Source organism: Aythya ferina (genome assembly GCF_964211825.1).
Source record: "Aythya ferina genome assembly, chromosome: 15".
Lineage (NCBI taxonomy): Eukaryota > Metazoa > Chordata > Aves > Anseriformes > Anatidae > Aythya > Aythya ferina.
Genome location: NC_140314.1, coordinates 9,504,872 through 9,532,678, shown reverse-complemented (window position 1 = coordinate 9,532,678; position 27,807 = coordinate 9,504,872). Strand labels below are relative to the sequence as shown.

Genomic DNA, 27,807 nt, shown 5'->3' with positions numbered 1-27,807 from the left:
TTAACACTGGCACTAAGAATCCAAGAAATTTGTGATTAATTATATTAATGAGAAAGTGCTGATTTCAGTAAAAACATATTTTAAAAGACTGGAAATAAAGCAGCATATTGAGAGAGACAGTTCTAAATAAGTTTTTATTTTATTATACTGTATCATCTAAAGTAAGTTCCTTACAGTAATGGTAAAAATAAAAAAATGGAACAAGAACTTTTAATTTAATAAAAAATAGGTTTGGTTTTGCCCATAACAATTCTGGAAATTTCATTTAACTGGATGTTTATGTATTTTTTTTTGTCTCTTTCCATCTCATTTGGTACTAGAAAGAACTCTCTAATTGTCAGGTGTTTCTCCTGAAAAGAAAATGTCAATTCAAATGGCCCTAGACAGAGAATCCAGAACATTCAGCAGGTTTTCTGCAGAACAAGAAAGTCCTTGTCTTGAAAGCTGATGTTTATGCAGGCCAGCTATCTAATCTGTGAAATTCAGGTGGGTATGGGATACACCTGGCACTGCTGGCAGCCAGTGGGGTTCTTCATGTATGTCTGCCACTGGGAGAAACAATCTCTCCTTGCAGAAATTCACTGCTCCATCCTTCAGCCTCCCCAGGGGAAATCTGTCAGGTAAAGTAGGTCTGGGTTAGAAAGTGTTTTCCAGATCTCTAAAATAGCTTGGAGGCTTGGATTTTTTTACCTTTTCCAGGTTAGGACATAAATCATGCCTTTCTGTTTTTCCCTGAAACATTTTCTGCTCCTTTACAGCCAGTCCCACCTTTACTACTTGAAGAACTTGTTTGGAGGGTAGGAAATCATTCAGATTCAGGTCACTCCTCCCTGCTAGAGTTGGTAAAGGGATCCCAACAGCTTACGAAGGTGTTTTTAAACATGAAGCTAGGAGAGACAGAGAATGACTAGCTGCCACAGTGTTAAACACAGCACAGGAAAAAGATAGTGAAAAAATAAGAGATGGTAGTCAGGGCTGACCTTCACAACACCTCAGTTAAACAGCTACTAGCATGGAAGGCAGCTGGTTTTAGGGAACTCAGCTGTCTCTGCAATACACTGTGGTCAAGTGGCTGTGGGCCTAACCTGATAGCAATAACATGATTATTGATAAATATTTCAGAGAGCCATCACCTGTGCTCTCCTCTGTTTCACTTTTTAAACAACCTGGCTTACAGAGTCCTACTGATTAAGTTTACAGTGGTGGCAGCAGGGAGATGAGGGGTTTTCTGGTTGGGTCTCCTGATGAAATACTTTAACTTGGAAGATTGAAACACAAGCTGAGTTTGCAGAGGAGGAAAAAGTGAGATGGTGAGCTCCTCTGCTGCACCTTGAGGTAAGTTCTCCTGTGAAGTGCTGTGTTATTTTTGAGGAGAGAGTTGTGCCTCTGTGCTTGTGAGTGTGGGAGCAGGTGTAGGTGGCACCACTGGAGCAATAACTGTGTTTGCTCCCAGTTTCTGTCATGTTTTTCACTGGTATTGGGCGCTGTACATAGAGGGTAGAGATAGAGAATTAGTTTCCCCCTAAAGGGATAAGGCTTAACACTCCCTGCAAGAACAGAACGATGGCCTTGTGTGCCTTATTTGTCTTGTTCCAGGAGTTTGCTCTGTCTTGAATGAAGATGAGTTAGAAAGCAATGAAGAGCTTGTAACAAATTCCTGGGCCTTGCAGGGCTGAGAAAATTTGTCTTTTTTTTTTTTTTTCTTCTGAGAAAAAATAATGAGAAATATGTAAACTTGGATGTCCTGTCTGCCTTCCTCTCCACTTCCCCAGTCATGATCTTCACATTCCACTGGAAATAATGTATGAACCATTTGAGGATAGAGTAGAACATCCACCTGCTGTGTGGATCATGATTTTTTTCTAAGATATTATTCCTTGGCTCACTGATACAAAGCCTGTATTTCCAATGGCTTTGGCAGAGTTCTCAGAAGTTGTCAAAACACCCAGCTGTGATTACGTTTAGAGGGAAGAATTTCAAATTCATAATGCAATACTATTTAATGTTTATTAAATTTTTTTTGATACTATCCCAATTTATTTTACAGCCTATTGAGCCACTGGTCTTGAGACTGTCCATAAGAAGGACATCAGTGAGCCTTGGTAGCACTGTTCCCTTTAACTCAGCAGTGCTTTTCTAATTGCGGCAGCCTGAGTAGTAGAGGAAGCCTATCAGAGGTGGATAAAAGATAAAATTTTAAATCAGTGTTAAATTATTGGCAAAACGTCCTCTATTCTGTTTGGTGAGACTGGAAGGTACTCCCAGAAGGAACAGGCACTTGACATGCTGTGTTGTTGTATGAACTGCCCGACCCTGTGCCCTATGTGGACAGGGTATGTTATATCTAAGCTGGTACTACTGAACCTCAAGTAGTCCATATCTCAGCCTGGGCTGTAGAACAAATGAAGAGATTCAAAGTGAGGTTCAAATAGCAAAAAGTTGCTGGAGGGCTGTAATACCAGTATACAGCTGCCCTGGAGAAAGCCTGTTGTGGTCTCTGCATGAGCCAGCTTCCCACACAGTTTTTGCTGCTCTTTTGCCCCACGTCTGCAGGGCACTTGTACACTTGTAGCAATGAATGGCATCAGACTTTGGTACTTCTAGAGGGGTTCTTTCTGGGATCCAGGTAAGACTAACTGCCAACTACTTCATTACCTCACTAGTAGAGAAAGCTTTTTAGCTGGTAACTTCCCCTTTCAGGTGTTTTCACTGAAGTTCTTTAGGGTCTACTTTAAGAAAGTTGTTCAGCACATGCCTAAATTTCATGTGTTTGTGTGCTTAGGACCTAAAGGAAACAAGAAAATAATTCAAGTGCTTAAATGGGACTACGTAGTTACTTGCCAGACTTCTGTCTGCTGATTTAATCTTCTTGAATATAATCCTTGTTTTTTAAAATGAGGCTAAATGTTTATTCTCTTCGTTCTCATCCTGTTCTTTGGAGTAATCAGCATTAATCATACCAGGTACTGGGGCAGTTTTTATTAACCATAACCCAACATATTCCAATGCATTGGAGAAGCACTGAAGGACTAGCAAACATTTTCATGTGTGTGTATATATATATATGAATTAGGATTTTTTTTTCTTCTCAGATGATTAGAAACAGTGCTACAGGCAAGCCACTCACTGTTTCCAAACCTGACATATTTTAAATTCCATGTTTGCTGTGAGTTGGCTCCTTCAGAGGCTCCTGCTTTGGAGCAAAGAAATAAAATTCATGTAAGTGGCTCTAGGTCACTTTAATTTTCAGGCTACTGATGAGGCACTTTTAGGTGCAGGATCTGATCTCATAAACTATGTTGTTCCTGATATGGGTATGTTTTCCATGTCTCATCCATGCTCCCCCCTGCCGTGCCTGGATAACAGTACCTTTATACCGTTGACCTTTCATTTTTCTTAGCAGTTAGGGAAGGGAAAAAAAAGCAAGAGATTTGGAGTTAGGATGTAAAATTGCTGTGTTAGCTCACTGGTGGATTTGCTTCTGCAAAATGAATAACTGGAGACTAATATCAAACTTGTTTAGTGGGAATATGGGAAGAAAGTAAATTTTGGGGGGATTCTTATGGCTGTAGAAGGGCAATAATTAATGCTTTAATCTGAAGCAAACATGATACATTAGTATTCATTTTCTGGATGCTATCCCAGTTGCATTGGCCAGACAGCTGTCTGGCTTCAGCCTTGGGCACTTGCAGGGTGCTTTGTGCAAGGCTGAATGTCAGGCAGCTGGGTGCACCTGAGGGGAGAGTGCCAGGATCTTTTTAGTGGGGCTGGTGACAGAACAAGAGACAATGGGCATGAACTGAAACACAGGAGGTATGTGAGGAACTGTATTTTTGCTGCCAGGGTGACTGAACTGGCACAAGTTGCTCAGAGAAGCTATGGAGTCTCTCTCCCTGGGGATTCAAAAGCTGCCTGGACATAGTCCTGGGCAAGCAGCTCTAGATGGCCCTGCATGAGCAGGGGAGTTGGAGAAGATGGCCTCCAGAGGTCCCTTCCAACCTAAACCTTGCTGTGTAGAAACAGAAGTGCCAGTGCTGGGAGGGAGGTGGTAGCACAGTGACAAGGCTGCCTGCCAGCTCTCCCTGTGGCACAGGCAGAGCAGTCCCTAGTGGGGAAGTTTAACTTGATACCAGTCAGCACAAACTTCTAGTTACTGATTTGAGTATTGAGAAAACACATGAACACGATGAAACATCTTCCCACTCCCCAGTCTCTACTTCCCGCCTCTTTGCTGTGGGTGTCAGCACTCCTCCCTCGAGGCAGTGGGCAGGGTCTGGGGCCCTGTCAGGTCACTGGTGTGCCTTGGGGGGGGGTTTCTCCTGACCTTCGTGGAGCCCTGCTGCAGTGGGTAAGGTTTTGGGGCACAGTGGGTAAGGTTTTGGGGCGCAGTGGGTTTATCCTCTGTAGTTTGCAGAGTTGTGGAGCTGTCTGGGACTGATTTCAGCTGCTGTGGGCCGGGTGAGGGCAGATGTACACGGGGGGATCCAGAGGGCATTGTGTCTGCGGCAGTCAAGCCACTTTCCTTCAGTGATCTAGGGACACATGTGGGTCCAGATGCTCCTCCTCAGGCATGTAACAACACCTAGAGCCATTAACGGCAGCCTTTAAGGTGCCACAAGTGGATGTTTCCTGTTCTTCCCTCAGTGCGGCTGTGTTTGACAAGATGGCTGCTGGTGTAACCTCAGCTCTGGAGCTGGTGTGGTGTGTGAAATGGGAAGGCCAAGCTAAGGTATTTCCAGGCCTTGTGAGTCAGTACTGAGGTTGCTGATTCTGTCTGGGAGCAGAGCAAAGCAAGGCATGTGTGAGGAAGATCATAATACAAGAATGATAATCTGATCTTTTTTTAAAGTTCCTGTCTGGATAATAGCAGAAAAACCTTGTAGACAGGGGTTATGTCTTCTCTCAGCCATACCTATTAGACCATGAATGACAGGCTTTAAAGTATGCCAGATTTTCCTCGTGAAAGCAGATTTCACAAAGATTTGTGCACACTCAGGTGTGGGGACTAATGCTCCCAACAAGATGGCGGAGGGACGCTGAGGTGATGCTTGTATCCTCGAGGAGGATGTCTCCTGCTCTTTGTGTGCAGATCAGTTAAAGCATTCGGTGATCCTTCAAACTTTGCAAACAGGGCTATTCTGTGTTATTTACTTATACTGTTCCTAAAGCTGTTTTCAGTGCTGGAAATACTTGAGTTGTTCAGGGAAGCCCATATACTCTGACACATGCTCCATAGCATTCAGTGGATCCTGACAGGCTGCAGACACTCACCAAATAGATCCCATTGCTCTTATTGAGTTCAGTGGGGCTATGTATGTGAATGAGAAACACTTGAAAGGATATAGTTTGCTAGATCAGGGCTTCATTTCTTGAATTTTATGACAGGCTGTCCTGCTTGCTGAAAGATTTTTATTTTTATTTTTTCCTTTAAAAAGGTTGACACAAGGTGAACACCTGTAGTAAGAAAGTTTTTGTAGGGCTGCTGTGCAGAACACGCTCTGAGCACCCACGGCTTTCATTTCAGGTGAAATCTAAGCAAGAGCTCAGCTGAGAGCCGGTGCAGCCTGCCAGGGTGGGTGTTGGGAAGCAAGGGTGGTCCATGTTCAGGCATCTTCAGGTTGCCTGAGAAGGCAGTAGGAAAGCACTCTCAATGGTAAATGCTAAAGGTCTGGTGATATGTAAAACTGACATAGAAACTGATATAGAAATGTCTGTTCTGTGGAGTGGGCTGTATCAGCACAGTTGAGACCCAGCCAAGGTTTCTATGCTTACCCACCAGACCTACTCGTTACTGAGTAAAACCCTGTAACAAATGTTTGATCTTCTCCCTGCTGCAGAGAAAGTTCCTTGATTCAGCTAACTGAAGAAAACTTGAGTTTGAAAGATTTCTTAAGCTGCTAGTTCAAAGGGTGCTTAAATAAGGTCACAACTCCTCTGCCATGGAATGATTTGAAGAGAAAGAATGCTAAAAAGCAAAGCACTTTCTATTTATGTAAATCTATTTTAGTATTGCATGCTAATGGAGCAGTTAGCCTTAAGTTGTCCTTCTATTTGAAGAGCTACTATTAAGCCTTTTGGCTTATGGGTTCTTAAAAGTTTAAAGTGGGTATTTGCAGGTCTTGTTCTCGAGAGTCTTGTTCTCTTGAGAAATACAAGCAACCTGCCCGTTGTCCCCTGTTGACAGGGAACTGTCAGTAAATGGCATCTGCTTTTTAAGTGAAGGGGAAGATGCACAGCAGACAACTAGCAAAGCCTTTCCCCTCCTCGAAGCAATCCTGCCAGTCGGCAATGACTGTGTTCCAGCAGCGGAAGACTTTGGCAGGGAGCAGGGTGAGCTGTGGTTATTGAAAACTGGGCTGAAGTAGTAGCAGCAGATTGAAGAATTTCTGACAGGGTGATGATAACCTGTCTAGTACTGTCATCCTCCAGACTTGGCAGGAGCAGAAAAATCATGATGTCCTAGGGAGGATATGGAAAAGTTTTACTACTTTGCAGAGGAATGATTATTTTCTTGCAGTACGGAAGATTGCTTGGGCATTTGGTGGTAGAGTCAGAGCACCTTGACTGGCCACTGAGGACATCCTGATGTAACTAACGGTTTAATTTTCAGTGGAAAAGATGAAATCATCAGCTCAAACATAATGTTTCTTTCAGAAATCTTATTGTTGCAGGAAATACCTGCCTCTGTAGGAGAGAGGAGTTGAAGTCACCCCTCTTCTGTGTAATGCATGAATATAATGTAATAGATGGGAACTTGTTGATTCCTGGGTATAGAAGCTGGTAATGTCTCTGCATGACGCAGAGCTCTGGAGCTGTAAAGGTTTAGGGTCAGCAGACAGTTATTCCCATCTGACAGGTCAGATAATTCTGCAACCACCTTAAATGTATCTACTGCAGGGTGCATACTTGCTATGTAAATGAATACCTGAACTTCTCCACTGTGAAGATGTTTTTTTAGTACAGGTAAAAGGGCTTTTAGCTTCTCTGCTGCATTGTTTTTCAGGCATTTTGGAGACTGGCATTATTGACTGTCCAAATGAATGCTTCCACACAGCCAGACCAAAGCTAAATAGGCCCCAGTTGTTGCTTCTGGAAGGAATGGGTGCCAAAACAAAGGCTTACTGTGGCAGTCTCTGAGAGAGGAAGATGCCAGACCAACTCACTGCAGTGTTTGGTCTGCAGATAACACACGTTCATATTCTGATCTTGAAGAAAAATGGCTGAAGTCGTCCCTTCTGCTGTGAGGAAGAGGTGCACAAAAGAACGACTTATGTATAGTAGTTAGCATCACAGCTACAAACAAGGTATGTACAACATACAGAACTCATAGGTTTCTGGGGCTACTCCCAAGTGCAGGATATTGTCCTGCAAACAGATCAGGATTGAGGCATATGGCAAAGCTGCTGTATCTGGAGAAGTTAGCCCATCCACATGAGGTATGGGTCTGAATCGCAATCCTGAAGTGAAAGTCATTTTCTTTAGGATTTGTAGGTAAAATAAATTCTGCAGCTAAACCTTGCATTTCAACTTAGTCCAGAGCTCTGCTCAGGCAAGTATTAGTTCTCATTAGTAGCTACCTAAAAAGGTTCTGGAAGCTGTCTTATATGAATATAATGGAGTAAAATACAGTCTTGAGTATTTATGCAGTGCCAAGTATTAATTAGCTGGAAAGATACCAGCAATTGACTGAACTCTCTGCATGTAACTTTATTAATGTGTTTAATCCGCATTAGTGATGTATTATAATTATTTGGGTACGTGTTTTTCTAGCACATTTAACACTTGCGAGTTGATTCTTGGGGTTTAGTTTATCCGTGTTGTAAAAGAAACAATGGAGGCTGAGCTCTGGGCTTCCAACCTCAAGCTAAGCCTTCAAGTACTGTGTTTGGAAGGAGCAGCTGTTAAGGGATGACAGCATGGAGACCATCACCAGGGGTCCTTCTGTGCCTGCAGGCATGTGTTTGGAGCTGGGGAGAGAGGCCAACATTTTCTAAATAAAACAGAAGTCCCATTTGAAGGTGTGCATCTGACTTCCTGGAGGCTTTAAAAACACCAGCTGAAATACCTTTGCTTCAAGTTGTTTTTAGCCAGATTTGATGTTCCAGTGACATGCTCGATTAAAATTTGCTTGATGTAATGAATGAGTTTTAGCTACCTGATGAAAACAATGGTTATGTTTAAGGCTGTAGTTATGGCACAGTATGTATCTGAGCTACAGGTCTGAGTTACTGTGGCATGTGAGCCAGTTTGACATTGAATTATGTTTCCAAATGACTCAATTCCTCTCCCAGCTGCCTCACAATCCTCAGACGGGTGGATGGAAGGCTTCACCGAGCACTTTATCAGCCAACTGGCGTTCTCTGAATGGTGGCTGATAATAGTGTGATGACCTTGCAGTGATAAGAGTTGCAAAAGGGAAGGAAAAAAAGGAGCAAAGAAGGTAATTTACGCTTGCAAGGACAAAATATACAAATCATATTAGAGATAAAGAAATCATCAAGCTCATGATGACAGTGTTTGCTGTATGTGATGTTATCACAAGATGCTGTAGCTAGTTTATCTTGGAGTCTAATACACAGACAAGACATGCTGGTTTAAAAAACAATTCCAAATCAAAAGGGCTTGGGGGAATTAACTTTGCAGTGTGCTTGGTTTGTTTTCTGAATGTAGATAGCAGTAAGGGCTAAAGCAGCATAGAAAGCACTCTAGTCTACTGGCAACTTTATGTCATACTTGTGTTTTTTTTTTTTGTTAATGCACAAGCAGGATTAAGTCAGCAGACAAAGGCTTGCTGGTGTGGAGCTGGAATCTGGACTGATGTGAACTAAAGCTGGTGGAGCACCAACGTTTTACACATGCTCACGTTTTGTGCATGCGTTGTGTTGTGTCATGTTAAATCAGCTATTCTTAGTGATTTTTCTAGTGGCTTTGTATTGCAGTTTGCCTGATAAGAGTATTTTAGTCCTCAGAGGTCTTCTCTAAGTGACTTTGGTAGTGTGCTGTTGGGTAGGATGTGCAATGAAAGTAAACCACAAGGCTCAAAATCAGATACTCTTATTCAAACTTTGACATGGTTATAAGTTAAAAATGATGCCTTTGAAGGTATGCAGCCTTACAAGTGACTGTAGCTGAGTTGCACAGTAGTAGAGTAATGCTTTAAATCTGGAATAGCATTTTGTTAATCTAATGAGTGAATAGAAGTGGAGAAAAAGAAAATAAGTTTGGTTCTTGAAGCAAGGTTTCATTAATTAGAAAGCATTCATAGCTGTGAGTCTGTCAGTACAGACAAATAATTAATTTTCATATTACTAAATATGTTTTCATTTCCAGTAATTACTGGAGAAATGGAAGTGTTTCTTTTAGGAATTGTTTTTCCAGTTACTGTGTTAGTTGAGAATATTTGCTAATGGCTGAATATAATGAATATCACTATTAACTATCTTGATTTTTTTCTTTAAATGGAGTTTGCTGAAGGCACTTCAAATCTATCCCAATTACTGTATCATACAGTTATTGTAAAACTAGTAATTAAACTTGATGTTTTTCTTGCTCTACATTAAAAAGTTTGCTCCGCTAATATTGTGTGATTTCCCTAGGCACCCTTTTGTTGACATATATTTATTGCCTTAAATATTGTGAAGTATGTGACAAAAATTAAAAGAATTGAATTCTGGTCTGTGGGGGCTTCTAGCAAAGCCTTGAATTGGAGTAATTGGCTGATGTGCAGGTCTTGGCTGTTACAGTTATAGTGAAAACCAAGCATTGCATTGAACATTTAAATATGCCAGTTATGTGATAAAGGCAGTGAGGCTGGAGCAAATTGTCTTGTCTCGTGGTGGTGTGACTCCTCGGGTTCATTTCTCTCCCTTTTCTGAGCAGTATCTCTATTGCGAACTGCAACCTTCCCACAGCTTTCCAGGGTTGGTGCAGCCTGAGCTCCTGTTGCTGTGTGACGTAGTTAGCTGACTCCAGGGTGGAGCACGCGGAGCATCGCTTGTACTGCTGTGATGGATGTGAGCAGCATGGTAAGTGTGTTCTGCCATGAGACCTGCTGAGGGCTGATGTGTCACCAAACGAGAAGCTGATTGCCCTCAGGCCACACAAAGACCAACAGTACTGCAGGGAGCTTCAGACAGTGCCATTTGTAGCCTGATGGTTCAAACAGGAAGGGAACGTTAAATCATGAGGCTTTATCACAAGTCTAATGCTTATTGGAAAGCTAAGATGGCAAATATTAAGATTTGTCTGTGGTGATTGTGGTTGCTTGATCAAGGAGGCAGGAGGGAGCACTTCACGTGTGCCTAGATCATATATTTTTTGGGCTGTAAGATGAAGTGGTAGATAAGTGACAGTGACAAGGTTGGGGAAGAAACCATTAACAATGCAACTTAATATGCAGACTATGAGAGGGCTTCTGGACCATTAGGAAGCCATCGCATATCTGTTACCAAGCAGGCTGGCTCTGCTGAATGTGTAGGTGCTGAGGTGTGGCCTGTGGCCAGGGCTATTGCAGTGGAAGGAGGCTGGGCAGCAGGCTTCATGGGAATCCCAGTGTGCTGCTGTGAGCTCTTCTGACAACTTGCTTTTAACTCAAATGGAATAGCTGATTTAAAAAAAAGTGCAAGTGTCTCCATGCTACAGAATACTATTAGGGATGCACTGTATCTGAAGAGCTGTGAAGAATTAGTAATGGTAAAATCAAAGGTGAATTGAAAGGGAGTTTACATACTGTTTCGCTGAAGTTGACTTTAGGGTAAAATAAAACCCTGAAGGGATATCACTGAAATATATTAAAGGTGTAAGGCAGTGGATAGTAAATTAAATAGAATTAGTTTAACAACATAAAATACTTAGAATGATAAACAACTCTATTCACAAGAGGCTCATTTTACTTAATCCAGAAATATTAAGCAGGCTGCATAATCATGCTTGAACATATGATGAAAAAATGCATATGGAAATAAGAGTACTACACTTGTGAAATGTACTGAATTAGTCAGAAATGTGCATCAATGCCTAACATTTTTCTCATTAAATGCTGCAGCCTTTTTGCTGTTCTTATTTTTGCTAGATATATATTGCTGGAAATTATATTGACTGGTGTAGTAGGACACTTGCATAATCTACCAAAGAGAAAAGCAAGAGGTGCAAGTACAAGAGGTGCAAGATCAGCAGTGCAACAGATCCCTCCACACCTTGTCTCTGGTTGCTGGTGACCAGATATTGGCAGCTGTTGATGGGATGGTATAAAATTAAACAAAGCAAAATGTGTTTTGTCACTGGACATTGGGTTATGTGAAGAAAGCTTCACTGGCGGTTTGTAATTCTCCTTAGTTATCTAGCTGCTTGCAGCAGGGGAAAAAAAAAACTAAACTGGATGGTTCACACAACAAAATACGCAGCTAGCTCTTTTTGTAGATGGTAATCTAATTTTCCTGAAAAATGCTGGTAAGTATGGTGGTGATGTCAGAGTTGGTTGTGTACACACTTGATACAGAAATGATGCTCTTCCAATTAAATAATAGACAAGAGTAGCTCAGTCCTCAGATCTACAAATTATGATAAATCTCATAATTTATTTTACACCTGTAAAATACGAGATAGTAGTAACCCTTTTTGCCTTTAGTGCCTGTAGATCCCAGTCTTTCTCGCCTTGAAAATGGTGCTTAGGGTTCTGTGTCCAAACCTTACTGGGGGCTTTAAAGAGAAAAGATCAATTATTTGACATTCCCATCTGTCTGTTACGACACTTGCAGGACAGTGTGCAGTGAGCAGGGGTGCAGCTCTGAAAACAGCTTCTGGAAGCTCAGAATCAAGGTTGCCTTCATCCTAGACAATATGTGAAAATGAAGCTGCACTGAAATCAGCAGCAATGCTTTGGTTTGTTGAAGTGGGGCTAGGTTTTTTCTCATTGCTAGGAATCAGTTACAGCATGGAGATGCTCTTGCTGTACCAGGTGTGATGTCAGATGCAATGCACATCACCCCCACCAGCAGGTCCGCGTGTCTCACTGAGAAATGAGAGTCCCTGGACATGGGCTGTTAACAGGTTTAACTGGAAACATAAGAAATAATTAGATTGCTGCCGGCACTCAATAAATGCATGCTATTTAAGAAGCAATCTGATCTTTCAGTAAATAATAAACCAATCAATTTGAAATAGTTTTATTGCATTAATCTGTCTCAAACAGTCATGGGTTACCCTAGCAGAAGTTTGTGAGATGACTTAAAATGGGAGCTGTGAATGGAGAAGAGGAGGACTGTTAAGAAAAGTAATTAACATTATTGAAAATAGAATTTGTTCCTGTGAGGTGGGAGTGCTGATTGAACGCACGAGCTCTGCTTACATTTTGTTGTGCAATAGATTTTTTTTTTAATAACACTGCAGGCAAATTGTGATAGAAAAGAGAATCACTGGAGTAGAGATTTTGTTTGGAATGTTTTATTTGTAGCAGTTCTGGAAGGATGCAGAACGGTTTCTCTGTGAAATAGCTGTTCTGCAGTACACTTAGAAAGTTATCAAAGAAACTTTAAGCTCATGTTCAAATTCAATAATGTTTGCTTGATGTTAGTCATTTAAGAATGTCATGTTTTAAACTTAGACTAACAGCGTACATTTGACATCTGGATTTTATTACTAAATTGGCTTTTTCCAGCTGACAAAAACTTTTTGCATTAAATTATGGCAAATAATTATATTTACTTAAAAATGCTTTTCTAAGTCTTATGTGTCTTCTGGAGCCCTGAAAAGCATGGATGTTCTTTGTCCTTAGTATGTATGTGTTGACACTGTAAAATCTGTCAGATGCTTATCGTGGAGACTGGAGCTGCAAATTGCTCATCTGTCTTCGGCTGCAAGCTGCATAAGCTTTACCTGGTTTCCTCAGCTAGTATGTTTTAGGGGTATTTGGGGAGGCAGTCTGGGATGGAGAGCCGCGATACAATCTTCCTGTTTTTCTTCTACAGGTCGTATATTTTTATGTGCAGGAGAGTAAATACTGCTGAACTCCTTGATCTCTCAGCTTTGTAACACTGCTTGTCCAACAGCGATCTCTACTTCCCGGTATCAGGAAGGAGTTCGTATCAGGGCTGAACAAATGAGGAGCTTTCAGGTGGTGTTAGCTGAGATGCCAACATGAGGAAACTGTAACAGATAAGCAGACATCTATGAATGTGCACAGAGATTAGGTCTGTGGAGACTGACTGAATGAAAGATGTTTGCTCCACTCTTATTTGCAAAAAAAAAAAAAAAAAATTTGTCTGCTGAAACTGCTTGCAAACGTATTTTTTGTTGGGGATTAGGAGGGAAAAAATGGATGTTAGAAGCATAATATTTGCTCTTAATTTGCAGGTAGTCTTAATTTAAAAATGCTCTATCTTTATTTAAAGAAGGGTCAAGTAACACTAAGCTGCTTTGAGTGAAAACAATTCTTCTTTTGTTCTGTCTGTGAACCAAAAAATCAATTTGCTTTCTCAGCTTTGCTGTTGAGTACTGTGACACTCTTTTATTTGCTTTCCTGATTGTGAATGTGTTTTAATTCTATTCCACTTTAATTTCCTTCCATCTCTTAGGGTTTTTCCTTTCAATTTTTTCTATACAATACTTGAGCTACATGGACAAGATAAGGATGCTGCTCATGGCAAGTGTGACAGGCTGGTATTAACCTGTCCAGAATTTAAGTCTGATCGAGCAGATGCTTTGTTTAGATGAATTATAAATCCAATCTCTAAAAGCCTCTCACCAATAAGACAAAGCCCTTTGCTTTTCTTTAACAATAATGTAGTGCGATGAAATCAGCCCCCTCGTATGCTCTCAGTAATCCCTGGTCAACGCAGAAGCACTGGGATGGTGTCAGTGTCCTGCCTTCTGGGAGGATGGTGCAAGCTGTTCTGGAGCTCTTGTTTCTTGGTCGGTGCCTGCTATGTGCAGGGTTTTCCCTTTTTGGGGGGATGTTAAACATCCATCAACTCATAAGCAGTGATGCTCGGATGGCTTATTCAGTGCACCTGTCTGAAGCAGTGACTTTCTATGCTGGCAGTAATATGAGTGCTTTCTCTCCCTTGCCCTCTCCCCTTGGGCTGGCTGTGTTTTGCTGGCAGGAACTGGCGCCTTTGCTGGTCCAGCACTGGTGTGGCTGTCTGAGGAAAGGGCCTGGTCTGTGGAGACCCAGCGGAAGCTTTTGCAGTTTTGGTGCTCTCTGACCTTAGCTCTGGCTCAGGTCCATCTGTACTTTAATTTATTATCCTCTAAAGCAGTGCTTAAGGACTGCAGCGTGTACAAGGAGAGTGCTACAAAAAAGCTAGGTTCACTTGGAGACAGAAGACGGCGCTGGGTAACTCACAGTTAATGCTGCTTTAGGGGTCTGTGGATTTTGATTTTCTGAGGCTGCACTAGGTGGCAGTGGAGGTGAAAGGGATTTCTTGAGGTGCTGCCAGCCTGTTCGCAGACCTGGCAGTGCTGGCACACAACTGCCCAGGGATGGCTGTGGACTAGCTGGGTGTCCTCTTCAGGCTGCTGGGCCCCAGGGGCTCCAGCTGTTGGCTGGGCAGAGGGAAGCCTGGAGCAGGGGGAGCCTGGGCACAGTTGGGTGCCTGAACAGCCCCGGCTCCTGGTGAGCAGCCCGCAATGAGGTGTGGTGTGGGGAGCTGCAACGGGACCCGACAGAGCCCCCAGGGAAGGGGGCTGCTCACAGGGAGTTTTTAGTTTTTGGCTCAGGTGCAGTCTGTGACTTTAACATCTATTTGCAGTGAACGATCCTTGGTACTGCCCTGCTGGCATTTGCTAGCTCCTGACTGCTGAGCTGTGTCTGTTGGGCCTTTGGAAGCTGTTTGGCTCTGTCTTGGACATCATGTGGTTACTGTTCCTCCTGATAGTCTGCGTGACTTCTGTACTGAAGCTCTTTCTCTGTCTAAAGCCAGCTGACAGAAGGTCGAAGCTCTCTAACCTGCCTTCATCCAACCCACCTCTCCCTTCCCAGGGGAAGGAGGCAGTGGTCAAAGCTCCTCTTGTAGCAGAAGACATACCCTGCTGACCCTCTGTAGGGTGGAGTACCACCATCAGCTCTGTGGGAAGCCAGCTGTCTGCTTCTGAGGATCTGGGGCAATCAAGTTTGTGATGAACTCATTCTCTTAATTGCCTGTATCCACCAAATGAAAGGTCCTCGTCGTGTTCCTAGGAGCTGTCAGTGGGTGGGGATGCCTGCAAACCCCAATGTGCTGTGATGAGAAGTGTGGGTGTCCAAGGTTTTGGCTGGGATGGGAGTTCCAGTGTGCAAATTGAAGGGGGCTGTAGCCGTAACAGCCTTGCCGATCACTCCAAGTGTGTGAAACAAACTCCCACTAGGAAATAAGGGATGCAGTGCTAGCCTACAAGGAGAGCGTGGTGGGGAGTGAATCACAGGAGGCAAAGTGTCTGTGTCGTGGAAGAGCCTGAGAATGACAGACTGAAATGGAGATGCAAGTTGGAACTGGAGCTGGCATAATTTCTGTGCTGTCTCCTGCGCAGCAGCACAGGTGGAATTTCCCCTGTTGCAGGCAGTGGGAAGAGATTATTCAGACTGGGCTCTCGTTGAGTCAGGCACAGCGGGAGCTCTAGGAAGGCAGTTGTTGCTGCAGGGATGAATTTGGCCCAGTGAATGTCACATTAGCACATTCAGAGCACAAAAATGCCCTTTCTGAAAATTTCTATTGATTTTTATGACAAATGAAATATCACAGGGTACGAACACACATTACTCCCCTTCTGCAGAGAGATTCCAAATCCTGTTTAATACTAGTGGGACCGCTGTTGCAAGGGGACTGGCAGAGTGATTCAGCCACGAGGAGGCTGATGGTGAAGTGGCTCTCATGGAAAGCTCTCTGAAACTTCTGACTCATCTGGATTTGGATTTACTTATTGAATGAACACCAAATAATTAGTCTGTTTTGCCTGTCTTTTCATGACCAAGGCACATTGGTGTTAAGTGACTCCAGTGTGCATAATTGAGGATCAAATTATGATGTGGCCCTTGTCCTTAATGTTGATTAAGAGTTGTGCCCTGTGTAATCTCATGCTAATAACGAAGCACTCCATATTGCCAAGTATTCATAGTGCTGTGGGTAGGGTTTAATGCCCTTTCTGTTGCAAGTTGCATGCCATGCCCATACAGTGTCTAAACCCATACCTTATGCTGACTCCCGTTCTTCCCCCTCACCCCACCTGTTTCTCTGCGTACAGTCCCTGAGGCTGCTAGGTCTGATGGAAGTTGCTGCAGCAGCTCTACAGCCTGGCTGAGACTTCGGGGTGTTGCAGGCAAAGGTGATCTAGGAGAGCCTGAATGGTCTCCTTCCCTTTCCTCTTAAATCAACTTAGCTTCTCCCGTCTGCATTTCATCCCACAGTATGGAGGTCTGGTAGTGACTCCACAGAGGTTGCAGGTGTTTGGCTCAGAGGTTTGGTGGGAAGGCAAAAAAGTGGGAGGGAATATGCATGAGGCAACAGAGTGTTTGGGGCTGGAATGTGAAGCATCCTAAGATGGGCACCTTTGTTTCCAGTGCCAACTGCAGCTTTGTAAGCGTCCGTTCCAGTGCAGTCTCATTTAGAAGCTTAATGCTGTTCACGTATCTGCAGCTGAACTTCCCTGAGTATTTTTGATTTGTAGGGAAGGTGTGAGTGTGTATTTACAGTCGTAGGAGTTTTTTTTTTTTTTTTTTAAAAAAGTGAGTGGGTGGGCAAAGGTTGAGAGAGGGGGGTGTAATAACTGGGTTTGTTTGCTATGGTTTCCAATTCTCTTGCCAAGCTAGCACTTGGAGTAGTTGGTCACACAAATGCTGCCTGCTTTCTGAATGGTTCAGCCTGCTGTTCTGAGCCCTCCATCGTGTATGGCCTTGTGTTGTGGCTCTTTGCTGTTTGTGCCCCTGAGTCTTCTTCCAGTTTCAGGGACTTGGCACTCCTCAGGTCCTTCATCCTGTCCTGAAGCCAGGCAAAGCAACAGGGGATAGGAATGGTGAAGCCACTCATGGTGCAGCATAGACACAACCATGTGCACTTGTGTGTGCTCAGCAGGGGCAGTTTGTTCTCCTGCCATTTATCAGCAGAGTGAAAATGGTTGGTCATATACAAGCTTGCTGGAGAGTAGTTGTAGTTGCTGGCAAGTGTCTTTGCTATGGGCAATTGCAGATGGAGTTGGTATCAGGAGACAGCCAGAAGATTGGGAGAGACCTTGAGGATGTATAAGAAGACAAAAGGTGTGAGTAGTGATGGCAGGGAAGTCGAGCTGAGAAATGGAACAAAGGAACGGCCTCCTGCAGTTGGATCCTGCTGTGTTCAGGGAAATGAGACCGTGCGTTCATTGTTAGTAATTAAGTTGGTGCTGAAGAAAAGCTTCCCAAATATTACCCCAAAGCTCCCCCAAAATTACCCAGATACTGCCAGGAGCAAGTGGTGAGGACCCTGGCGTATTTTTTTTACTTGCTCAGCCTAGCAGGACAGCAGGTTCTTGCCCAAGATGGGCTGTGTGCAGTGGCACAGTCTTTGGGATATCTTTTCTAACAACTGTGAATTGTTAAAACTCTATGCAGCTGCTGGAGTTAGCTTCTGGGATTAGCTGTCAGAGGATACTGGTTTCAATGGAAATTGTTCTGTACAAATGCCTGAGACAGCTTTGATAATCTCATTGGCTTCTGGGGAGCAGAATACCAACAAGTCTCTCTGACCTGAGTGAGACCCTCCGTGGTCACCATCTCTGAAAAGCTGCCCTTGCCTTTTCCCTCAAATTCCTTTTAATATCTCATTCATAATGTAAAAACCTCATGGTGCGATAATGAATGCTAATAGGTCTGCAGAGGGATAGACAGAGGGTGAACTTCATTAGGCATTCATTAGAACTTCCTATGTGCTTCTAAAGGCACTGTGTGTCTGGGTGGTGTCAGGGAGCATTCACCATAAGCAGCAAACAGGACAATCGGTGAGTTATTTAAGAACTGAGAACGAACAAACCCCTGGGTGCTGATCCCTACGTTACAGAGCTGTAGCTTGGCCTGGGGAGGTAGGTCTGTCCTCGAACTGACACTTGCTTAAGCAAGTTGCTTGAACATGCTGGGTGTCAGTAAGTTGTTTGAACAATTTTTCTCCACTTCCCATTTTTAAAATGGGACTAACCTCTCTTGTAGGTATGATGTGAGTAGGCGTGTAATATTGCTTAAAGGAGTTTAGTCTTCCAGACTGGCTTTGTGTAAAGAGCTAAGCATTAAATTGACTTTATAGAACTCCCTTACAGGTAGCTGGGGATCCAGCTATAAGTTTGCCCTCACTTAGAGACCGGGAGAGACAGCTTGATTCTCATAGGACAACAGGCATTCATGGCAGCCTTGGGGTTGAGGCTCTTGGCTCACAGAGTGTGGGCATAGAGCAGCTCCTGAGCGGAAAGCAGCGTTACTGTGTGTGGACAAATGGGCATTGGTGCTTCTTGCAGGCATAGATGGCCTCCTTTGCTACTGTTGTCTGGGCAGAGTTGATCTGGCAGCAAATGATAAGGTTCTGAAATCTTGCTCTAAACTGTGTTGATATTCATTGTCTTGGCTGAAAGGAAGAGCCACCAGCCTCCATCACTCATTAACTGGGAATCAATATCGTGATTTTGAAGAGCCACAGATGCTTTAATTCTTGGGTGACTCGGGTGATGGACGCAAGAGTTCACCATCCGGAGGTGAAGGAATTGCTCAAAGATGTTAGGGTGGGGGTTGTTGAGGGAAAAAAAGACCACAGAAACTGGAACTCCAATCTGTTTGAGCTGCTTGAGCATCTGTCCTTTGAGAAGCTGGGGCTAAGTCTCACTGCAGTGGACTGGCACAGGCCCAGGCAGTGGCAGAGCCTTTGTTTAAAGCTCAGCTTTTTTCTGAGTTTGGTGGTTGGTCTCTAGCAGCTGTGTGGGACTTGTAAAATATCTAGGCTGATCTTTGTCTCTGGAAGTTGTTCAACTAGCATGTGTGCTAACTTATTTTCTGTTTTCAATTTTTTGGTTTATATAAATCATTGGTTCTATTGATTTTTTTTTTTTTTTTTTAAGTGGGGTTTTAGAATGTATCCATGAAGGCTCTTAGAATATCCTCAGTATGTCACTTTGAGCAATGAGAACACTTAGGTTTATTGTCCCAGCATGGGGAGATTTTATCCCTTGTGCCTAACAGCTCAAGCTCATTATGGGCCCTCTGCTCCCTCTTGGTGTAACGCATTACTGCCCGGTATTGCTGTCTCTGTCGGAGCAAAGGGCTGGGGAGGACTTTAGCAGCTGAAGTGGAAATCATGTTTCAGCTCCTGCTTGTCTTGGTGTTTCATTTCACTGTTTTTTATGGCCGTCTGGTAATCTGTTAATTACACCAGGAGCTAAACAGATGCATCTATTGCTCTCGTGTGCAGAGCACTCCTTAAATGCAATACTACTGGTGTCTTATTAGGAGAAGGATATCTTCAGTGAGAAATACTGTCTTTTCTCCCCAGAGAGCTGATGACCTTTTTTTATTTATAGGCAGAGTAGAGGAAATGTGTGCTTGTTACTTCTGCACCACGAGGCTTCTACTCAAATCTAGCTCTTTCTATAAATCATTCACAAGCTATTTAACATACCAGCTCTATTTATACTTCAACCCTTGCTTTAAAGTTCATACATAAACCCTGTGGCAGTTTGATGATAAAATGCTTAATTTAGCAGTCGAGATAGCTCTTTGTTTGTTTAAAGCTGGGCAATGGACAGGAGATGAATCTTTAGGATGGCAGTGCCAAGGACCTTCGCTGACTGCAGCCGAGAGGAGGAAGCCCAGGCGCTGTGCAGGGGATGCGGAGGCAGCTCCTGACCCTCTGTACCGGGTGCTCTGTGGTCATTTCCCTGCCTGCCAAGCCCAGCTGCTGCAGGAGATCTTAATCCATGTCAAGAAATCTTAAACAAGGCCTGTGAGGGCATTGCACGTTCCTTGAAGCACAGATGTTTCCAGGCACCTGTGAACAGCCCTTAGCATGCAGTAACTGTGCTGTGCTGGCACAGGGCTCCTGCTCTGTCCTCACAGCCTGGGGCCAGCCGAGGGGACTGGTCCGCCCTCTAAAACCTCTTCTTTTTCCCTTCCCTACGTGTGCCACTAGCCCGTATCGCTTCAGTTGTCAGATTCATGGTGCAGCCTCTGATTGTGTGATAGTTGGACACTTGTGGTGTAAACAGGGGATAAGGCAGCTGGGATGGTGTATGGGGGAGCAGAGGGGGTGAGCTGGGGAGGAAGAGAATAGCAGAGGGAGGCAGGGCAGGCTGGAAGCTCTGTAACCTGGCAATGCTGCTGAAGCCGGAGATTCAGGGAAACGATGGCATCAGATAAAAGGTTGCTCTGTAATCGTGCAGAAAGCTTTCTGAGTGGAACAGGGTTAAAAGGCTTTAGCTAGTGCATCCCAGTGCTTTCATTTCAAAACTGTCCTGTAGAGTTCAGGAATATTTTGAGATCGTTAATGGCAGCACATCAAGGAGATACTATGCCATAGCCTTTGTAGTCACTGACACTTTGGAGAACAGCCTGCCTGCTCTGCCCTGTTCATCATCTGGTGTAGTGTGTGGGTTGGGGGGAAGCTGGCTTGCTGAGCGTTGCACTTCAGTGAGCTCTGGCTCCTGAGTAGTGCTATTTGCCTATTTGTAGTGCTATGGAACCTCATTGGGATTAAACCAGGGGCATAATGATCAACTTGTCGCTGTTGTGGCCCTGAAAGCATGAAGTAGCTCTAAAATAGTGGTGGTAACTTGCTTTCCCATGCGGCAAACGAGTCTGACTGCTGAATCAGTCTCTAGATGCCCCAGGCAGTTTTGACTCTGCGTTTCAGAACGTCTTCCCACCACAGGGGTGCCCACAGTGACCCGGGGTGTCCTTGTCTTCCCCTCTGTCCCCACCATGTCTAACTGGAGCCTCGTGAGAGCTGAGCCTTGATGGGCAGCTACCTGCAGGAGGTGGCAGTGGATAGATGCCCTTACTTCAGATAAATTTCCAGGCTTTGCTGTTGCCATGGTTCAAGTTGCTTTTTCTTTCAACTATAAAAAACACTAACTTGAGAGCTAGCCAGCCTTGTGATGTGCTTCAGATCAGATTCCTGAAGATCTGTAGGTCTTTCTGGGTGTAGCTCAACACTGAAGTTTCACCTGAAGATGCTTACCCTTATAGAGGGGGCATTTGATTAGCTTTTTCTCCATTAAAACCAGTGGCAGTGAACTTTGCTTGTCTGGCAATTGCCTTAGGAACTTGGTAGGGCCCTGAGAAGCTCACTTAATGTGTTGCAAATGCTGAATATTTCCTTTGAGTTGGCGTTGACCTGAAATACTTAATTGAATGCTGGAAGTCTGCATCAGACAGGCACAATCCTGTCTATAGCAGAGCCTGCCAGACACCAGTTTCTCCCTTGCTACAAGCCCCCGTGCTTCCCACACATGCTAAAGGATGTGCCTGACAGAGGGAAACCACTTGCCATCTGTTAAATGCTCTATAAATTCGTTTGAGCCTCAGTACTGCTGCTTATGTTGCTGATGCTTTCCTTCAGAAGCTGTGCCTACTCAGTGCAGCCTCTGCTTCAGACCAACCATCCTCCTGGCTTGATTTGCTTATCAGGAAGTGGCACTGACCTCTGGGGCTGTGTATTCATTCAGCATGTTTCAGATAAAAGTTGTGAGTGCTTGACAGATACTCACATGCCAGTCAGGCTGCTCAAACAGGCAAAATAGCACTTTTAAGCTGCCTACAGAACTGCTTGCTTTGTACTGCTCCTGTTGCTCACAGCGCAGCAAGCTTTTTGGGTTTCTGTTGGGGGAGAGAGTGTGCGTGAGTTGTTTTGCATGGGTCTTGTGTGTTCTAATGTTCTCCCTGTAGCATGTCATCTTTCTGCAAAATACCATCATTTGTGACTCTGGACTGATCCTCTACAAAGGCTTCTGAGCAGGCAGTGCGGACTGCTACATTTACAGGCAGAGCTCAGTAACCAGTCTCTTGTGGAAACACCTTGTTGCTCTGAAAGAGCTGCTGGTGGCCTGAATGCTGAATAGCCACGGGTCTGTAATGGCCGGGTGCTCTCTCACCCCTTGGCTCCAGTTTCCTGAAGGACCTGTGGGGAGATGGTCACATATGCAAGACAGACCCCTACCATCTTACTGCATGTTCTTCCTGTGTGTTAGTGATGGAAACAGATTAAAAATTAGGCGGAAACAAAGCATCTCTGAGAACAGTTACGCTGCTTGTTGAAAGTCTAAATGCTTTGGGGGAAATGCATTAAAAAAGTAGCTTGTTCAACAGAATTGCTGGAGTTTCTGTGTTAATCAACTGTGCATCTCCAGGTGTTCTCCCAACACATCTCAAGACAGTTTCTAAGATCTGTTGTGCAACAAATGTTAAATTTTATGCTCTTTAATTTTCTGGTGTGTCTCTTCTCCATTTTCTAAATAATGGAGATTTGCTATCTTCTGCTTAAAAAGAAATCAAGAGGCAAACCTGAAAACTCAAGTACTGGAAGCTCGACAGCTGTTGTAACACTGGGAAGAGATTGAAGAGGCTATGGTACTGAGCAAAAGGCTGCTGGATATTCAAGTGCACTCCTGAGCATCTGGGCTTTCAACTTCCGTGATAGTCAAAGAAAACCCAGTTTAATCACTACATCCAATCACAATGTTTTCAGACGCTGCTTTGTCGTGCTTGTGTAGTCTGCCACAGTTTGCCATTACCCACACATGACATAGGAAAAGCCTCAACGGCTGGCTTGCAGCCAGTGCTTCTCCAGTGTGGGGAGGAAGAAAGGACAGGGAAGTGGTGATGGAGTGAGAAGTAGGACGTTTATTGTGGTATAACTTCCTACAGAAGTGCTATGAGTTATTAGTGTGCTTTCCCTCTGATACAGAGTCATGCAAATACTTTCTGTAAGCCTTAATAAATAGAGCAGTGTGTGCATTTGTAAAGCTGCCGTGCTTTGTGTCAGCTGGGATTCCTGATGGGTAGGAGCGTGGTTCGGCTGCTGCCCCTGCCCTCCAGTGGTGCACAGCAAGCCATGAATCACAGAATTTCACAGAATTTTCTAGGTTGGAAGAGACCTCAAGGTCATCGAGTCCAACCTCCAACCTAACGCTAACAGCCCTCCACTAAACCATATCCCTAAGCTGTACATCTAAGCATCTTTTGAAGACTTCCAGGGATGGTGACTCCACCACTTCCCTGGGCAGCCTGTTCCAATGCCTCACAACCCTTTCTGTAAAGAAGTTCTTCCTAACATCTAACCTAAAACTCCCCTGGCTCAACTTAAGCCCATTCCCCCTCGTCCTGTCACCAGGCACGTGGGAGAACAGGCCAACCCCCACCTCTCTACAGCCTCCTTTAAGGTATCTGTAAAGAGCAATAAGGTCACCCCTGAGCCTCCTCTTCTCCAGGCTGAACAAGCCCAGCTCCCTCAGCCGCTCCTCGTAGGACTTGTTCTCCAGGCCCCTCACCAGCTTCGTCGCCCTTCTCTGCACCCGCTCAAGCACCTCGATGTCCTTCTTGTAGCGAGGGGCCCAAAACTGAACACAGTACTCGAGGTGCGGCCTCACCAGAGCTGAGTACAGGGGGACGATCACCTCCCTAGCCCTGCTGGTCACGCTGTTCCTAATACAAGCCAGGATGCCGTTGGCCTTCTTGGCCACCTGAGCACACTGCTGGCTCATATTCAGCCGACTGTCCACCATCACTCCCAGGTCCTTCTCTGCCTGGCAGCTTTCCAACCATTCCTCTCCCAGCCTGTAGCTCTGCTTGGGGTTATTGTGCCCCAGGTGCAGGACCCGGCACTTGGCCTTGTTAAACTTCATGCAGTTGACCTCAGCCCATCGGTCCAGCCTATCCAGATCCTCCTGCAGAGCTTTCCTACCCTCAAGCAGATCGACACACGCACCTAACTTGGTGTCATCTGCGAACTTACTGAGGGTGCACTCGATGCCCTCGTCCAGATCATCGATGAAGATATTAAAGAGGACCGGCCCCAGCACCGAGCCCTGGGGGACGCCACTAGTGACTGGCCTCCAACTGGACTTGGCTCCATTCACCACGACTCTTTGGGCCCGGCTATCCAGCCAGTTTCTAACCCAACGAAGCGTGCGCCAGTCCAAGCCAAGAGCAGCCAGTTTCTTGAGGAGAATGCTGTGGGAGACGGTGTCAAAAGCCTTGCTGAAGTCAAGGTAGACCACATCCACAGCCTTTCCCTCATCCACCCAGCGCGTCACTCTGTCATAGAAGGAGATCAGGTTCGTCAGGCATGACCTGCCTTTCATAAAGCCATGCTGACTGGGCCTGATCGCCTGCTTCCCCTTCAAGTGCTGCATGATGACTCTCAGGAGGATCTGCTCCATGAGCTTTCCTGGCACTGAGGTCAAACTGACAGGCCTGTAGTTTCCTGGGTCTGCCCTCCGGCCCTTCTTGTAGATGGGCGTCACGTTTGCTAGCCGCCAGTCGATTGGGACCTCCCCCGATAGCCAGGACTGTTGATAAATGATGGACAGCGGCTTGGCCAGCTCCTCTGCCAGTTCCCTCAGTACCCTTGGGTGGATCCCATCTGGCCCCATCGACTTGTGCACATCTAAGTGCCGTAGTAGGTCACCAACCAGTTCTTCATGGATAATGAGGGCCACATCCTGCTCCCCATCCCCTTCCACCAGCTCAGGGTACTGGGTATCCAGAGAACATCCGGTATTGCCGCTAAAGACTGAGGCAAAGAAGGCATTGAGCACCTCCGCCTTTTCCTCATCTCTTGTAACTAAGTTTCCCCCCGCATCCAGTAAAGGATGGAGATTCTCCTTAGTCCTCCTTTTTGTGTTGATGTATTTATAGAAACGTTTTTTGTTATCTTTAACGGCAGTAGCCAGATTGAGCTCCAGATGAGGGTTCCTTCATGGCACCCAGCAGAGCTGGTTGAGCTACCAACAGGCAACAACAGGCTGAATGAAATGGCTTCTTTAGTCCCTTATCCCTGAAACACTGCAGTTTGTCCTTCAAGAAAAAAATTGTAATTTTGAAGTGATTCACAGATGTAATTAGGTCAAAGGTTTGATCTCTTTCAGGTTTCTGAAAAACCCCTGACAACCGTCTATACTACTTAATAATGGCTGAGCTGGGAAACCAGCTACCTATGTTTGTTAGTCTAGAGAGGTTTAACTCCTACCTTGTGAAACTGTCATAAGGAATATGCATGACATGCGGCTTGTACTCACGAGGAGTACATTGTGCTCCCTGACACAGCCTAGGGAAGCATCTGAACTTACCTTAGGCTTGCAGGGGCCCTTCATGGCTGAGGGGACTATTCAGCATGGAGTAATAATGGAGGAGAAAGGTCCTGGGGAAATAATTATGGTGGTTGTCAGAGAAAGGTTTGTCTGGTTGAGAATAATCTAGAGATCCGTGTTTTTAAAAAAGTTTGCCAAATGCTGATAGCAACACAGAAGTGAAGCTCAAGGAATTCTTCTTGCAACTCCATTTTAAGAAGATAAGACTGCATTGTCAATACCAAATACTTCGAGCATGGTGTTATTTTTTGAATATCTGATTTATGTGGCTATCTGTATATAAATATACGTGTGTAATATTGAAGTATACAAATCGGAATAGGCTTCTCACTGCATCCCTGCACATATTATCCTTATTGGCAAAATAGGGATTAATAACTATGCTGGAGGTATAAATTGTTTGCTAGGGATTTATGTTCTCCTCAGGCTTTTGTTGTGGTTTAAAAAGTCTTCTCAGGCTAATTAATTCCTGTCTCTTAATATGAGTTAATTCCAGTATACTGGTGGGGAAATCAAGGATATTTTTCATCTGAGAGTGAGTTTTTGAAGGTCTTCACAAAGCAGCCCCTTAACACTTAGCAGAAGTTATAAAGTGCAAATTTATTAAAACTTCTAATATTGTAAACACTTTCACTGAAAACTGCAAACTCACTCTTGGGTGGGGTAATGCAGGCAAAGAAAACTTATTTTAAAATTGTCTTCTGTATTGCTTGCAGCTGCTGTTGGCCTTCTATGAAGTTACTATATCTTATTTTTTTTTCAGGGCAGTGACATGTTGTACATTCGTTGCAGTGGAGTCAGCTGGCAGGACAGAGGGTACCTGAACCCAGCAGGTTTTATGAGACTTCTTGGCATGAGTGCACATGGAGAGGTAAGATGAACTAGCAAAAACACATTCACCGTTTCCTGAATGAGGTACGTGAAAATTTCCTTTGTGTAAATCCTGTGCTAGCACTGCTACTTTGAGTCTGGATTGGTGCTGCACTGAAGTTGCATGCTGAGGTCAAAATAATAGCAGGCACTCTTCCAGTAAACACAAAGTTCATGTGTTAAAGAAACAAAGTTAGAGTAACACATCACTTCTGAGAGATTTTTTTTTTTCTTCTAAGCTCTGCATTTGTAACCCTGCTAGCAGCCATGTAAAATTAAAGATGAGAAAAATGATACATGTACCTTAACACTTTCCAGGGTGTTTAGTTTTGTTAGAGCTGTGTGATTGCTTTATGAAAGCAAGTTATTAGCATTGAGTTTGGCTAACATAAGATGTGCTGTGTATAAATGGAGAACACTTTTTTTTTTTTGTACTTCTTTTCATGGTACTTCTTAGTCCTGATCTGAAGGAGCTTATAATTCAACTTTGTAGATCCATCTGAGCAAAGAATATCAAATCACAGGCTAATTATAGGTGGTGGGCTATAACTTTCAGTGTCCTGAGAGCTATAGCAATTCTGTAATTTACTGCAAGGTCCGGAATTTTGCTGGACAAAGGAACACATCGACTTGTCGGCTTGGAGTCACTGGTGCACCCTTAGGTGAATGCAAGAATAAAAGAAGTGAGAATGAGTTGTAAAAAGCAGATTTTTTTTTTTCCTGTGCACCCTAGATTTTCTCCACTGGATTGACTGGGCATAATACAATTACGGTTTTCAGAGGAGAAAGTGCTTCTTTTTGACAGAAAATGCTGAATCAATGGAAGTGAAAAACCTTGTGAGATGTTTTGTCAGTATATCTGAAAACTGTTTTAATCCATTCATTTCACTTTTTTGTAAGTTGCAAACAGTTGACAGAAAGTATTTTAATCTTGTCAGAAATAGGTACATCTGTGGGGAAAAAAGGTGAGTTTTAGTTACAAACAAACTTCTTTGTAAACTGTGTGGGAGAGAGACTTGGAAATGTTAAAAATGGCCTTGGATCAAAAATGCGGCGTTTAACATTATTAGGATTTCACTTCCATTGCTGTATTAAGAATCAGGTTCATCTAAGCAAATTTTGGGAGCTGCCACACTGCATGCAATATCTGGAAAGGAGAATCTTAGCATGGTAGTTTTGAGTGAAAACTTGAAATCTGTTTTTATTGTGTATAACATAACACTTCACAATATACATTCTGATTAATGCACACAATAGTCACTCAGTGTACAGCTCTGTGCTGTGACAGATGGTTATCGTGAATTGCAAGATGGAGAGGCTGGAAGAATTTCTTGACTTACTTTCAAGATAAGATTTCCTTCACACTTGCTGTCACATCAGAAAATATAGTTGCACCAGAATATGAAGTGCCTAGTCTTGAACAACATGCTAAGGATGCAGTCTTTGCAGGGGGCATGACATTTTAACAAATATTTTGACTTTTATGTTGTAGTTGAGCTGGCTGTTTCATAGCTGTCTCCTCAATTGGCCACATTTACAAAAACACTTCATAAGGTCCAGACGTTATTTTCTTAAATTTTTGTGGTAAACTATGGCAGTATATTCAGTCTTCCTTACAGATCAAGTTTTCTGAACTGCTCGTTGTTGTTG

The 27,807-nt window shown here is 44.0% G+C and overlaps 2 long non-coding RNA genes across 2 annotated transcripts in view; one reads left to right on the top strand and one right to left on the bottom strand.

Annotated features, from left to right (window-relative positions):
* Positions 1-235: 235 nt before the first annotated feature.
* Positions 236-1,079, bottom strand: LOC311445061. The gene is made up of 3 exons (XR_014698181.1): positions 981-1,079; positions 691-887; positions 236-613 (listed from the first exon to the last, which is right to left on the bottom strand). It is a non-coding gene; the product is annotated as an uncharacterized lncRNA (long non-coding RNA).
* Positions 1,080-1,183: 104 nt separating this feature from the next.
* The window catches only part of LOC311445060, a 320,201-nt gene continuing 293,577 nt past the window's right edge, over positions 1,184-27,807 (top strand). The window contains exons 1-3 of the long non-coding RNA XR_014698176.1: positions 1,184-1,335; positions 7,004-7,304; positions 26,051-26,158. This is a non-coding gene — a long non-coding RNA (uncharacterized lncRNA). The remainder of the gene's footprint in view (positions 1,336-7,003; positions 7,305-26,050; positions 26,159-27,807) is intronic.